The sequence below is a fragment of the Rhinoraja longicauda genome, chromosome 1 (assembly GCF_053455715.1).
Source record: "Rhinoraja longicauda isolate Sanriku21f chromosome 1, sRhiLon1.1, whole genome shotgun sequence".
Taxonomy (NCBI): Eukaryota; Metazoa; Chordata; class Chondrichthyes; order Rajiformes; family Arhynchobatidae; genus Rhinoraja; species Rhinoraja longicauda.
In genome coordinates, this window is record NC_135953.1 from 53,577,617 (window position 1) to 53,593,149 (window position 15,533).

Here is a 15,533-nt window from a genome sequence, read left to right on the forward strand (position 1 = left end):
ATGTGAGAGAGAAGTAAAAAGGGATAATTGATTTAAACTAAGGACCATGAGAAATAGCTGACCCGACTGTGCTCGGCTAGATAAGAACCGCAAGAACAAATGGTGACATTCCAAGGATAAGGGCAAGATATCCAAAGAACTAGGAGAGAGAGCACAAGATAACCAGAGCACTAGGAGAGAGAGCACAAGATAACCAGAGCACTAGGGGAGAGGGCAAGATGACCAGAGCACTAGGAGAGAGGGCACAAGATAACCAGAGCACTAGGAGAGAGAGCACAAGATAACCAGAGCACTAGGAGAGAGGGCAAGATGACCAGAGCACTAGGGGAGAGGGCAAGATAACCAGAGCACTAGGAGAGAGGGCACAAGATAACCAGAGCACTAGGAGAGAGGGCACAAGATAACCAGAGCACTAGGGGAGAGGGCAAGATGACCAGAGCACGAGGAGAGAGGGCAAGATAACCAGAGCACTAGGAGAGAGGGCAAGATGACCAGAGCACTAGGGGAGAGGGCAAGATGACCAGAGCACTAGGGGAGAGGGCATGAACTACTCTGTACTGCACCTGCCTAATGAGATAAATGAATATTGCAAAAACGCCCCGCATGACAAGATGCCTCATTTAAATGCACATGCGATGTATGATGTGGGAGGCAACAGGGGCGGTGATGGTAGATTGTGCACCTCAGTGCTCCGATTGGAAGGAGCCCGAAGGGGAGGAATTTAAGATGTGACAATTGTAAAGTGAAGTGAATAAAAAGAAGGGATTTTCCCGACCTCGGTGTGTCTTGAGAGGGAAGGCACCCAACTCTGCAGACTTGCAAATAAAATACTTGTTTCTCTAGATTGTCTCGAGCATCGTGATTGTGAGCACTCACATTTGCATCTCACACTCATTTTCTCCAGCAGGTGCGCCTATATCCATAAGCTGCTGGTGTCGTTGAAAGGGCAAATGGGATCCTGAAGACTAAACTAGCAAAGCTGAAGGAGGAGACTGGACTGAATTGGATCAAGGTACTCCCGTTGGCTCTCTTTGAGATGAGGTTAACCCCACATAGTGCCACCGGGCTGACACCTGCAGAGGTTGTGTATGGGCGGCTGTTGCGGACTCTTTGGGAAGCGGACCGTAGAGTAGAGGTTGACTTCGACCTGCATGCTCTCAGTGATGAACTAATAACTTATGTGCAGCAATTACCAAACGCACTATCAGTCCCAGGTTTGTGAAACACAAAGAGCGACGGCTGGCACCCCTGAAGGACGATCGATGATGTTGTGGATGAAGGGATGAAGAGACCGAATTGTCGGCCTCTGTGGACAACAGGGAACTGGAAAACCGGATTCCCTCCTCCGAAGCCACTGCAGTCAGAGGGGAGGTCCGACTCCGACATAAACAACGACAGGAGCACCAGCTCCGTGGATAGCGATATCCTCAGTTCCAGCCACAGCAGCGACACTTCGTGCAATGCAGACACGGCCCCCATTTCCCTGAGCAACGGCCTGAACTCTCACAGCATCACGTACAGCCGCCACTCGTAGGCTAGCGAAGGGAAGCAGAGTGTTTCTGGGAAACAGCTCCTGTGACTCCATGATGGATGCAGATCCTCCCAGACCCCTTAATGGAACCTATTTGGTGTGTGATTCGTGGTCTTACCCTTGGTTACCAGGTATGCGATGGGTGCAGTGTGAGGTGTGGTAGCAGGATTCGCAGATACTTGTAGAATCTGAGAGGGACCGCGACGAGAACGCTCCTGCTATGGTCAGATATACTGAAGATGCGGCAGACTGCGAGTGCGGACGGGGCCTCCAGACTATGGAATATCTCCTGAGCTGTGACATGCTGCATGACACGTGCACTGTAAAGGATCTTGCAGAGGCCAACGACGTGGCACTAAAATTTGCTCGCTATTGGCAAACAGCTATGTGATGACACGAATAAATAAAAAAACAGGCATGCCACCTGGTGACATGGGATCGTGGGGAAGGCCCAAACCACGGCCTGGGTGTTGTTATCAGGCCTATGTGGTCCCCCACATGCACATGGTACCTCAACTGACCGAGTTATCCTTCCCCTTACGGTCCAAACCTCAGTACACATGACAATGATAAACAGCATAATTTAGTCCATTGAAATTTGTGAGGAAACTATGATGCCAGTTCTCTGAAAAGAATGTGATTAGCAATTGTAGCTAGCAGTTGTTCAGTAGAGATACACCAGCATCTTCAGAGGCACTGCGGAGTAAGCTCCAAGGACATTGACCTCCCACGATGTTGCAGCATTATTGGAAGCATTTCCAGCTTGAAGTCTAACATCAGCTTCCTCCCCTTATTGAACTCAGCCAGTTTTGAGTGTTTTTCTTTGACATTCGGTAACTTGAAGAACAAGAACAAAATGTTCAACTGCTGTCTAAGATGAGAGCTTTGCTGCAAAGCACAATGAAAATGTGTCGCAGATGCTAGATTCAAGCATGACAATTCCCACAACAACCACTTAGCAGAAACTGGAGAATAGTAGGTGTTCTCTTATTAAAGTATGTTAGAAATTTATTACAACTAATAGTCTGGGGTGCATTGCTGCAAAGAGTATTGCTGTGGAATGTCCATAGAAATGGAAACTACTTTTCAAAGAATGGCAATCTTACTTCCAATAACAAATGTATCATTGTAAATGTAAATCAGACCTTCTTAGGAAGATGAAAAAGGCACTCTTCTCATGTCCATTCATTCAAAATAAGAGCTTATCCTTTATTTTCAGTCCACTTTACCATTGGGAATACCCTTTCCCTCAATTTCTTTGAGCCTCGAACATAGTCAACACTTAAGCGTTTACAGGATTCATTAAAATGGAAGGGCGGCTAGATCTACTTTTACTCTTTGTTTAAAAGGATAATTTGAGGCTTGTCTCAGGAGTGGGAACAATCTGAATATTTACAGATAAGACAAAAAGAGGGGATTTAATAAACGACACATTCTAATGGACATGCCAGGAACAGGCAAGATGCAATACATTGAAGAAATGTGAGATTCAGTCATGCTTAGCAATGCACAACATATTATACCTCAGCCAAGCATTGAAAATTTCTAATAGTTAAGGTAGATTTGTCATGCAAAACAGTGAGAAGCAGGAAAAAAAAGAGCATTCAACCCTTTAGCTGACTTGGGGGGACTGCCATGAGTGAGGGGGGCAACAATGGAAGACCCGGTGTGGGGAGTCCACCCGTGAGGGGTGGGGGGGGGGGGACAAAGGAGGACCTGGCACGGTTACTGTGTAAACTTTGTAACTTTGTCAGTGCCCTTATGTGGTGACCATTTGCATACCTTGGGGATGCAAGCAAAGAATTTCACTGTGGCTTGTCACATGTGACAATAAAGTAAAGTATTCATTCATTCATTATTGTCTATGCTGACAGTGTTAATAAAATTATCCTGAGGTAGTGTTTTTATTGTCCAAGTGGTCCAGAGCAGAGTGGAGAGCCAGCGACATGTCTTTCCCCGTTCAACTACTGTGGCGGTAGACAAATTATAGTGAGTCCAGGTTCTTGCTAAGAAAGTTAATATGCGCCATAACCAACCCCTCAAAGCACTTCATCACCACGAATGCTAGTGCCACCTGTCAGTAGTTATTGAGGCACGTCACCTTACTGTTCTTGGGCACCGGTATTATTGATGCTCTTTTAAAGCAGGTGGGAACCTCAACTCAGTCTTCAGTAATGAGAGATTGATGATGTCAACAAAAACACCAGCCAGTTGGCCAGTAAGTTGAAAAGATTTAATAGGAATCTGAGGGGTAACCTTTTCACACAAATGGAGGGATATGAACCAAATGCAGGCAGATGGGCGTAGTGTAGCTGGGACATGTTGGCTGGTGTGGGCAATTTGGGCCAAAGGGCCTTTTTCCATGTTGTATCACTCTATGACTCTATGGTCCGTGCTGGTTTTGAGAAGGCAACGAGGTATACCATCAAGTCCAGACATTTTTCAAGGGTTCACCCTCCTGAAGAAGGGTCTCGACCCGAAACGTCACCCATTCCTTCTCTCCTGAGATGCTGCCTGACCTGCTGAGTTACTCCAGCATTTTGTGAATAAATACCCTCCTGAAGGAACTTCCGATGTTGGCTTTGGTGATTGAGATTGCAATACCATCGGGGCTGTGGGGGTCTAAGGAGGCACATAAGTGCTCTCTCTATCAATGCACATGTGGAACTCACCCGGGAGAGATGCCTCGATGTTGCTTGAGCTGCCATGTGGTTTCACCTTGTAGGATGCAGTGGTGCAAGCTCTGCCACAGCTGCCGAACATCTGTCTCATCATCCAATTTACAGCAAAAGTTGCTTTTAGCCTTTTTGATGGCCTTATCGAGGTAGTACTTGGATTTTGCACAGCCTCGATAAGGCCACCGTGGCCTATTTGAGGCCATATCATGGGCAAGGGTATGAAAAACAATTAGAAAAAAAACTGCTATCAATTCTTTGCAAAAATGTTGCCAGGAATGGAGAATTTAATTTGTGGTGGGAGTTGAGCTCAGCTGGGATTGTGCTTTTTTATAAAAGGAAAGGACCTTGAGTCAAGGTGTATTGAATTTAGAGAGGCCCAAATAGGTTTAATAGTAAGGTTCTATTTTTCTGGGCAAAGAGTTCAATAATTATCGGTATCAAATTAAAGTAACACACAGGAGATTAGAATGGATCTGATGAAAAGTTATTTTCACTCAAACAGTGGTCAACACTGAAGGTAACATTTGCTGTTGTGATCTTTTTACAATACCCTCCCTGCAAGCCATTATTTATTATGTTGCCCGTTTCGCCATGTGCGGAAACCACATGAAATGATTTTGTGCAAACCAGCACCATCACCCCTGAGATACCACAGGGAACAGAAACCAATTTCAGTACAACTTAACATTCTGACATTTGTCAAACTTTCCGGAGAAACTGAATTTTAGGCTGTCAGACTTTTCCATTGTTTTTACAATGTTTAATAACATGGATGGTTACTGGAGAAGACAATCCATCCATAAATGACTATCACTAGTAAAAGGTGGGTAAAAATAAAAGTTTTAACTACTTATAAGCTTTGGAAATCTTTATATTGTCAAAAAGAACCTAATGGAGATCTTTGTGTTCTGTCTCCAGATATAAAATTAATGATTCTGTTTGTATTTTTAACCTGCATATTTCTACGAGGTTTATCATTCCCTCACTTTCACAAGTCTAACTATTGAAGAAATATTGCCATTCCCTTATCTTAACTCCCATAATCTTTATATTTCCTGGATTGAGCTTCATCTGCCATTTGCCCACAATTCCTAGCAGCACATCTTTGTCCTCATGCAGTTGCCTGTAATCTTTGTTATGATCCGTGATGCTTCCCCCATCAATCCCCCACCTCAATTAATTCTGATACCACGCTTTTAATTTCTGAAATCAGCCACTCATGGCTTTCCTCAGTTTTTGGAGATTCTGGCTATTCTGATGAGTTTCACTTTTTTATGGCAATTATTTCCGAAGATCCTCCCTTTTATTATTAAACCTTCTTGTTTGTAATGAGTCTTGATGGTGTCAGGTGAAGTCCCATCCAAAATATTTAAGAACGTGTACAAATATAGGCAACAGTGAAGAGAGTGAATGAGGGATGGGGTAGACTGTACAAATGTTTTCCTTTATCAGAGGAGAATAAAACGAGAAGACATAAAATTATGGTAGAGTGCAAGGGATTTAGAGAGGATCTGAGGGAGATTTTTTTTCACCAAGGGAGTACCTGGAGTACACAGTTAGAGTTGAAGCAGAGTCACTGACAGCGTTTAAGAGATTTCTAGTCACGCACTCGAATTGCCTAAGTATTGAAGGTTATGGGCCAAGTTTGGAAGATGGGTTTAACATGGAATGGTTGGTATGGTGGTGATGGTGGTGGTGGGCCAAATGCCCTGTTTCACGTTGTATGACTCACTCAATGGGAGGTAATTACCTAATATTTAGTGTTGAACTTATTCATCAGACTCTTCATAGATTTGTGTAGCGTTGCCCTAATAAATAGTGGAGAATAATTATATTTCAGATTACATTTTTTTTAAATGTATTCATTGTATGAAAAGTGGCCAGAGGATTGCTTGTGGTGGGTTGACAAAGGCTCCAAATTTTAGTCTAATGAATGGGTACTTTGAACAGAACTGAACGGGGCGGAGAAGAAAGGAATAGCAAAAAAAGGAGCTTGAAGTAAACATCATGAAAGCATGTTGATGGCAACCTGCCCGACCCTCTTCCCACCTACCTAATGACGTACCTTCTTTTCAATCATCCCTCAAAGCTTTTTTTTCTCAGTCGTCGCTGCTCACAGCCTGTGGAGTCTGTTGCTTTTAAACATTGCGGGGAAAAGTGTACCAGGCCTTCAGATATGTGGAATAGAGTCGCACATTGCACAAGCCTTTAGACCTATTGGTACATATCCTTCCAGGGATCCATGAATGCTTTGAAGACTAAACTGAATAACTCCAAAAGCAAGAATAGGTATCATAATCCACAAATATCCCTTAACACTCACTGCAAACATCTGTGCCTTAAAATTCATTCTCAATCTTAGTAACCCTATATATGCTATTTAGAAGTGGATTATAGCGTGCTGATGCTACCATGTGGTGTGTTTAGATGAAGTAGGAATTTCTTGGTATTTAAACATCAGAAAACGTTGAAGTTGCCATTTCAGCTCCTCATGTCCGATCACGAATAGATAGCAGATTTTTGTAGCTTAAAACTCTTCCCTGCTGTAATCTTATATCCTTTGATTCCCTTGATATTAAAAAAAACATTTTTTTTCCTAAAGGCACTCAGTGACCTAGCATCCACAGCTCTTTTGGGATGTTCTTCAAAGAATTTTCAACCTCTGGGTGAAGGTACGTCTCATCTCTGTCCTAAATGGCCAGCAGTCAATTTGGAAATTGTAAACTGAGATTCTACCTGAAGGAAATGTCATGAATTCCTCAGAAAACACAAAAATCTGATGGTGAGAAAAAAATGAAAACTGGACTTTAAAAAGCCTAAAATTGACTTGTTTCCTGGGTCTATCAAGATTCTGCTTTGATCCGAACAATGTGCAATTACATAGGTCATGAAGAACCTCATTGACACATTCATACTGTTTCTGTCTACAGATGCCGCTTGATTTGCTGATTACTTCCATCAGTTTCTCTTCTTATAATATAAATGTGTTTTCTAATTGAAGCATTGAAAATAGAATGTGCCAAATCTTTATGTTTAGTTTAGTTTTGAGACAGTTTAGAGATACAGCATGGAAAGTGGCCCTTTGGCCCACCAAGTCTACACCAACCATAAATTGCCCATTTAGACTAGTTCTATGTTATCTCACTTTCTCATCCACTTCCTACACACTCGGGGCAATTTACAGAGGCCAATTAACATACAAACCTGCACATCTTTGTGATGTGGGAGGAAATAGGAGCCCTTGGAGGAAATGCACGGCGTCATAGGGAGAACATGCAAGCTCCTGAGGTCAAGATTGAACCTTGATCCCTGGTACAGTGAGGCGGCAGATGGTACATAGAATGTGTCACGAGAAGTTCTGATGTTTATTTATCAAATGGTTTAATATAGAAACATAGAAACATAGAAAATAGGTGCAGGAGGAGGCCATTTGGCCCTTTGAGCCAGCACCGCTATTCATTGTGATCATGGCTGATCATCTACAATCAGTAACCTGTGCCTACCTTCTCCTCATATCCCCTGATTCCACTAGCCCCTAGAGCTCTATCTAACTCTCTTTTAAATTCATCCAGTGAATTGGCCTCCACTGCTTTCTGTGGCAGAGAATTCCACAAATTCACAACTCTCTGGGTGAAAAAGTTTCTTCTCACCTCGGTTTTAAATGGCCTCCCCTTAATTCTTAGACTGTGGCCCCTGGTTCTGGACTCCCCCAACATTGGGAACATTTTTCCTGCATCTAGCTTGTCTAGTCCTTTTATAATTTTATACATCTCTATAAGATCCCCTCTGATCCTTCTAAACTCCATTGAATACAAGCCCAGTCTTTCCCTACCCCCAATACCATGTGCTCTAATTTTACTCACCAACCTCCCGTGTGGGACCTGATTAAAGGCTTTCTGAAAGTCTAGATATACTACATCCACTGGGTCTCCTTCATCCATTTTACTTGTCACATCCTCAAAAAAACCCAGAAGATTAGTCAAGCAAGATTCCCCCTTCATAAATCCATGCTGACTCGGACCAATCCTTTTACTGCTATCCAAATGCGCCGTTATTACCTCTTTAATAATTGACTCCAGCATCTTCCCCAACACCGATGTCAGGCTAACTGGTCTATAATTCCCCGATTTCTCTCTCGCTCCTGAATCTATTGAACATTGGAAAATGATCACCAATGCATCCACGATTTCTTGAGCCACCTCCATGAGTACCCTGGGATGCAGACCATCAGGCCCTGGGGATTTATCTGCCTTCAATCCGATCAGTCTACCCAATACTATTTCTCGCCTAATGCAAATTTCTTTCAGTTCCTCTGTCTCCCTTGATCCTTGGCCCACAAGTACATCTGGAAGATTGTTTGTGTCTTCCTTAGTGAAGACGGATCCGAAGTACCTGTTCAACTCCCACCATTTCCTTGTTACCCATAATAATTTATCCTGTTTCTGCCTTTAAGGGACCCACATTTGTCTTTACTAATCTTTTTCTCTTAACATACCTAAGGAAGTTTTTACTGTCTTTCTTTATATTCTTGGCCAGCTTCGCATCGTACCTCATCTTTTCAGCCCGTATTGCCCTTTTTGCTATCTTCTGTTTTTTCTTTGAAAGTTGCCCAATCCTCTGGCTTCCCACTTTGCTATCTTATACATCTTTTCTTTTATTTTTATTCCATCTAGAAAAGACAGACAGGTGGGCAGAGGGGGTCGCTCTGTTGGTAAGGAATGATATTCACTCCCATGCAAGGGGTGACATAGAATCAGGAGATGTAGAATCAGTATGGATAGAAATGAGGAATTGTAAGGGTAAAAAGACCCTAATGGGAGTTATCTACAGTAGATACAGTAGCCTCGACATAGTGTGCAAGTTGAATCAAGAGCTAAAATTGGCATGTCACAAATGTAATGCTACGGTGGTTATGGGAGATTTCAACATGCAGGTAGACTGGGAAAATCAGGTTGGTAATGGACCCCAGGAAAGAGAGTTTGTGAAGTACCTCTGAGATGGATTCTTAGAACAGCTTGTACTGGAGCCTACCAGGGAGAAGGCGATTCTGGATTTAGTATTGTGTAATGAACCTGGTCTGATAAGGGGACGAAAGGTAAAAGAGCCATTAGGAGGCAATGATCATAATATGATAAGTTTTACTCTACAATTTGAGAGAGAGAAGGGAAAATCAGAAGTGTCAGTATTACAGCATAGCAAAGGGGATTACAGAGGCATGAGGCAAGAGTTGGCCAGATTTGACTGGAAGGAGGCCCTAGCAGGGAAGATGGTGGAACAGCAATGGCAGGTATTCCTGGGAATAATGCAGAAGTTGCAGGATCAATTTATCCCAAAGAGGAGGAAAGATTCTAAGGGGAGTAAGAGGCACCCGTGGCTGAAGACTTTGGATCTATCTTCACTAAGGAAGATACAAACAATCTCCCAGATGTTCTAGTGGCCAGAGATCCTAGGGTGATGGAGGAACTGAAGGAAATTCACATTAGGCAGGTTAATGGTGTTGGGTAGACTGATGGGACTGAAGGCTGATAAATCTTCAGGGCCTGATGGTCTGCATCCCAGGGTACTTAAGGAGGTGGCTCTAGAAATCGTGGACGCATTGGTGATCATTTTCCAATGTTCTATAGATTCAGGATCAGTTCCTGTGGATTGGAGGGTAGCTAATGTTATCCCACTTTGTAAGAAAGGAGGGAGAGAGAAACGGGAAATTATAGACCAGTTAGTCTGACGTCAGTGGTGGGGAAGATGCTGGAGTCAATTATAAAAGACGAAATTGCAGAGCATTTGGATAGCAGTAACAGGATCGTGCCAAGTCATGGATTTACGAAGGGGAAATCATGCTTGACTAATCTTCTGGGATTTTTTGAGGATGTAACTAGGAAAATTGACAGGGGAGAGCCGGTGGAAGTGGTGTACCTCGACTTTCAGGAAGCCTTCGACAAGGTCCCACATAGGAGATTCGTGGGCAAAATTAGAGCACATGGTAGGGTGGGGTGCTGACATGGATAAAAAATTGGTTGGCAGACAGAAAGCAAAAAGTGGGGATAAATGGGTCCTTTTCAGAATGGCAGGCAGTGACCAGTGGGGTACCGCAAGGCTCGGTGTTGGGACCGCAGCTATTTACAATATACATTAATGACTTGGATGAAGGGATTAAAAGTACCATTAGCAAATTTGCGAATGATACAAAGCTGGGTGTGAACCGTGAGGAAGATGTTATGAGATTGCAGGGTGACTTGGACAGGTTGTGTGAGTGGACGGATGCATGGCAGGTGCAGTTTAATGTGGATAAGTGTGAGGTTATCCACTTTGGTGGTAAGAATAGGAAGGCAGATTATTATCTGAATGGTGTCAAGTTAGGAAAAGGAGACGTACAACGTGATCTGGGTGTCCTAGTGCATCAGTCACTGGAAGGAAGCATGCAAGCACAGCAGGCGGTGAGGAAAGCCAAATGAATGTTGGCCTTCATAACAAGAGGAGTTGAGTATAGGAGCAAAGAGGTCATTCTGCAGTTGAACAGGGCCCTAGTGTGACTGCACCTGGAGTATTGTGTGCAGTTTTGGTCTCCAAATTTGAGGAAGGATATTCTTGCTATTGAAGGGGTGCAGCGTAGGTTTACTAGGTTAATCCCCGGAATGGCGGGACTGTTATATGTTGAAAGACTGGAGCGACTAGGCTTGTATACACTGGAATTTAGAAGGATGAGAGGGGATCTTATCGAAACATCTAAGATTATTAAGGGGTTGGACACGTTAGAGGCAGGAAACATGTTCCCAATGTTGGGGGAGTCCAGAACCAGGGGCCACAGTTTAAGAATAAGGGGTAGGCCATTTAGAATGGAGATGAGGAAAAACTTTTTCGGTCAGAGAGTTGTAAATCTGTGGAATTTTCTGCCTCAGAAGGCAGTGGAGACCAATTCAGTGAATGCATTCAAGAGAGAGCTAGATAGAGCTCTTAAGGATAACGGAGTCAGGGGGTATGGGGAGAAGGCAGGAACGGGGTACTGATTGAGAATGATCAGCCATGATCACATTGAATGGTGTTGCTGGCTCGAGGGGCCGAATGGCCTACCCCCGCACCTATTGTCTATTGTCTATTGTCTAACTTCCCTTGTCAGCCATGGTTGCCTCTTACTCCCCTTAGAATCTTTCTTGCTCTTTGGAATGAAATGATCCTGCATCTTCTGGATTATGCCCAGAAATTCCTGCCATTGCTGTTCCACCGTCATTCCTGCTAGGATCCTTTTCCAGTTGACCTTGGCCAGCTCCTCTCTCATGCCTTCATAGTCCCCTTTGTTCAACTGCAACACTGACAATCCTGGTTTAACCTTCTCCCTCTCAAATTGCAGAATAAAACTAATTGTATTATGCTCACTACCTCCAAGCGGTTCCTTTACCTTGAGTTCCCTTATTAAATCTGGTTCTTTGGACACCACTAAATCCAGAATTGCCTTCTTTTTGGTAGGCTCTAGTACAAGCTACTCTAAGAATCCATCTTGGAGGCACTCTACAAACTCCCTTTCTTGGGGTCCAGAACCAACCTGATTTTCCCCGTTTACCTGCATATTGAAATCCCCCATAACTACAGTGGCATTACCTTTGTTACATGCCAATTTTAACTCCTGCTGCAACTTACCAGGCTACTGTTTGGGGGTCTGTAGATAACTCACATTAGTGTCTTCTTACCTTTACAATTCCTCAACTCCATCCACAGTGTCTCTGCATCATCAGTCCCAATGTCACCCCTCGCAAGGGACTGAATTCCATCCCTCACCAACAGAGCTACCCCAACTCCTCTGCCCACCTGCCTGTCCTTTGTGAGCTTTCTGTCCCGTTAATTCTGGGGTCTTTCTTAATTTTTCCTATACTCTCTTTCCCTTTAACTCCATCCTTGTCTATCCCATTTGCAACACCCCTCCCCCACTATTTAGTTTAAAACCACCCTCGTAGCAGTGGCAAACCTGCCTGCCAGAATGCTGGTCCCCCGCCTGTTGAGGTGCAACCCGTCCCTTTTGTACATTCTACCCTTACCCCAAAACAGATCCCAGTGGTCTAAGAATCTAAATCCTTGCCCTGCACCAGCTTCTCAGCCACACATTCAGGTCCCTTATCCCCCTGTTCCTGCCCTCACCAGCACGAGGAACTGGAAGCAAACCGGAGATAACTACTCTGGAGGTCCTCTTTTCAGCCTTCTTCCGAGTTCTCTAAAGTCACGCTGCAGAATATTTTTCCTCTTCTTCCCGACGTCGTTTGTGCCGACATGCACTACCGCTTCCAGTTGCTCACCTTCACCCTTGAGGATGCTCTGCATTCGGTCCATGATGTCCTGGATTCTGGCACCAGGGAGGCAACACAACATCCTTGAATCCTGCTTGTTGCCGCAGAAACCCCTGTCTGTACCTCTCATGATGGAGTTCCCTACTACCATGGCTCTGCCTGACGTCGATCTCTTCGGCTTTGGCTCAGCATCAGATTTGGCCTCGCAGACTTGACCTCGCAGACACCTCGCTCAGACTGGCAGTGTCTTCTGTTCCAACAGCTTCCAAGAGGGTGAACCTGTTTTCAAGAGATACATCCCCCGAGGTCACTTGTACTCCAAGCTTCCTTCCCTTCCTCACCGTCGGTGTAACAATCTCACTGAAGGTCTAGTCCAGGAACGTCTAATTTTCTCGGATGATCCTGAGGTCATCCAGTTGGCTCTCCAGTTCCCCCACACGGTCCTTCAGGAGCTGAACCTGGACACACTTACCACATTCGTAGCAGCCAGAGACACCAACGGCATCCCTGACCTCGAGTCAGAGAGAGTTAATAACAATGATAATATGAAGAAGAAGCTTTTATACAATTTCTTTTGAAATTTTATACAGAAGAAGCTTTTATACAATTTCTTTTGAAATTTTATACAGAAGAAGCTTTTATACAATTTCTTTTGAAATTGTTCTCACTAGAAACACAGTGTTTTCTGGTGGCCTGGAAAACATTCTCTGAATTATGAAGAGTTTTGAGAGCACAAATAGTATTAAACTTTTTTTTATAGTGGCTAATGAATTCATTATCAATGAGCATAGATTCAAAACTTTAACTGGAACAGTGGAGTGTGAAATTAAATGTTTGATATGTATGTAGAAAAGAATATTAGATCACAAATTGCTTTGCAGATAATTCCTAGTAGTCAGAAAAGCAAAAACACTTATCAGGAAACCTGATAATATTTGAAAAGTAAGAGTTAAAGAATGTCATAAAATGGGTTATTGCCATTCTCTCCAAATCTTTCTCCAGTTGAAAGCTCCTGCAATCTGCAAATACATTTAATGCAGTGGGCAATATTTTCAAACCAAAATTATACTATAGAATAATACTCACATTTCGGAGGACTTAACATGGTCCACTAACACTGCTGCACTGGTCAAGAAGGCACAGCAACGACTGTTCTACGACGGTAGCGCAGCGGTAGAGTTGCTGCTTTACAGCGAATGCAGCGCCGGAGACTCAGGTTCGATCCTGACTACGGGTGCTGCACTGTAAGGAGTTTGTACGTTCTCCCCGTGACCTGCGTGGGTTTTCTCCGAGATCTTCGGTTTCCTCCCACACTCCAAAGACGTACAGGTATGTAGGTTAATTGGCTGGGTAAATGTAAATATTGTCCCTAGTGGGTGTAGGATAGTGTTAATGTACGGGGATCGCTGGGCGGCACGGACTTGGTGGGCCGAAAAGGCCTGTTTCCGGCTGTATATATATGATATGATATGATATGATATGAACACTAAAAAAGTCTGGTCTACCCCAACAGCTGTTGACGACATTCTACTGCTGTACCATAGAGAGCATTCTAACACATGGCATCCCTGTATGGTATCTCAGCTGCACGGAGGCAGAGAGGAAAGCTCTTCAGCGGGTAGTCCATAGAGCTCAGAGGACCATCGGAACACAGCTACCAGCCTTGGAGGGCATCTACAACACACGATGCCTCAGAAAAGCCACCAGCATCCACAAAGACTCTTCACACCCCTGCAACAGTCTGTTCGAACTTCTACCATCGGGCAGACGATACAAGGCCTTCTACGCCCGCACCTCCAGACTCAGGAACAGCTTCATCCCCAGGGCCATAGCTGCTATGAACCGGTCCTGCTGAGCCGGATGGTCACATCGCACAGTGAACCGGCACAGATCTACTTGCACTTTATTCTGGTTTAAAACTGTTACAATTTGTTTCATTGGGTTGTTTAAGTTAATACTGACTAGCTAATTAATTTATTGCATTGTATGGGAGGCGCATTCCCAATCTCATTGTACCCCTGTACAATGACAATAAAGATATATTGTATTGTATTGTATTGTATTGTATTGTAAAAGCTTTTGAAGTATTTCTTACTTTTGTGCTGAGCAGAATGATGAAGCACAAGCTTTAAGTTGTACAAAAGCATCCTGGGGAATTATACACAAACACAGATTGTCAAATTCCAGAATTACAATCCAAATGTATATGGTAAAATCTTCAACTGATAAAATGCAGATTTGGAAGCTTCATTGATCATAATCAAGCATCCTTAATCTGAAGAAGGGTCTCGACCCGAAACGTCACCCATTCCTTCTCTCCCGAGATGCTGCTTGACCTGCTGAGTTACTCCAGCATTTTGTGAATAAATCCTTAATCCTATGTTGATCTGATGGTCTTGCTCTTCCAGAATCAAGGGGATGAGGAATCAGTAGGAAATATCTCCCTGCCCAAAAATTATGTATTCTCTTTTCAACCAATCTGCAGCTGCAGTCCGAGCGGCAGTCGTGTTGGCGGTTCTAACCCAGGCAAGGAAACTCAACCGGGGAGACCGAAGTCAGGAAGAGCCATAGTAGTGGGTGACTCCATTGTCCGAGGTACGGACAGTAGATTCTGTGGCGGCAGGCGGGAGTCGAGGATGGTTTGTTGCCTCCCTGGTGCCAGGGTTCAAGACATCACGGAGCGGCTTCAGAACATCCTAGCGAGGGAAGGTGATCAACCGGAAGTAGTTGTGCACGTGGGAACGAACGATATCGGAAGGAAGAGGAAGGAGATACTGCAGCGTGAGTTTAGAGAGTTAGGAAGAAGACTGAGAAGTAGGACGTCGAGGGTGGTTAGCTCTGGATTGCTTCCTGTACCTCGTGCTGGTGAGGGCAGGAACAGAGAGATCGGGGATATGAATGTATGGCTGAGGGGCTGGTGCAGGGAGCAGGGATTTAGATTTCTGGACCACTGGGATCTCTTCTGGGGTAGGGATGACCTGTACAAAAGGGATGGGTTACACCTTAACAGCAGGGGGACCAACATTCTGGCAGGCAGTTTTGCTAGCGCTA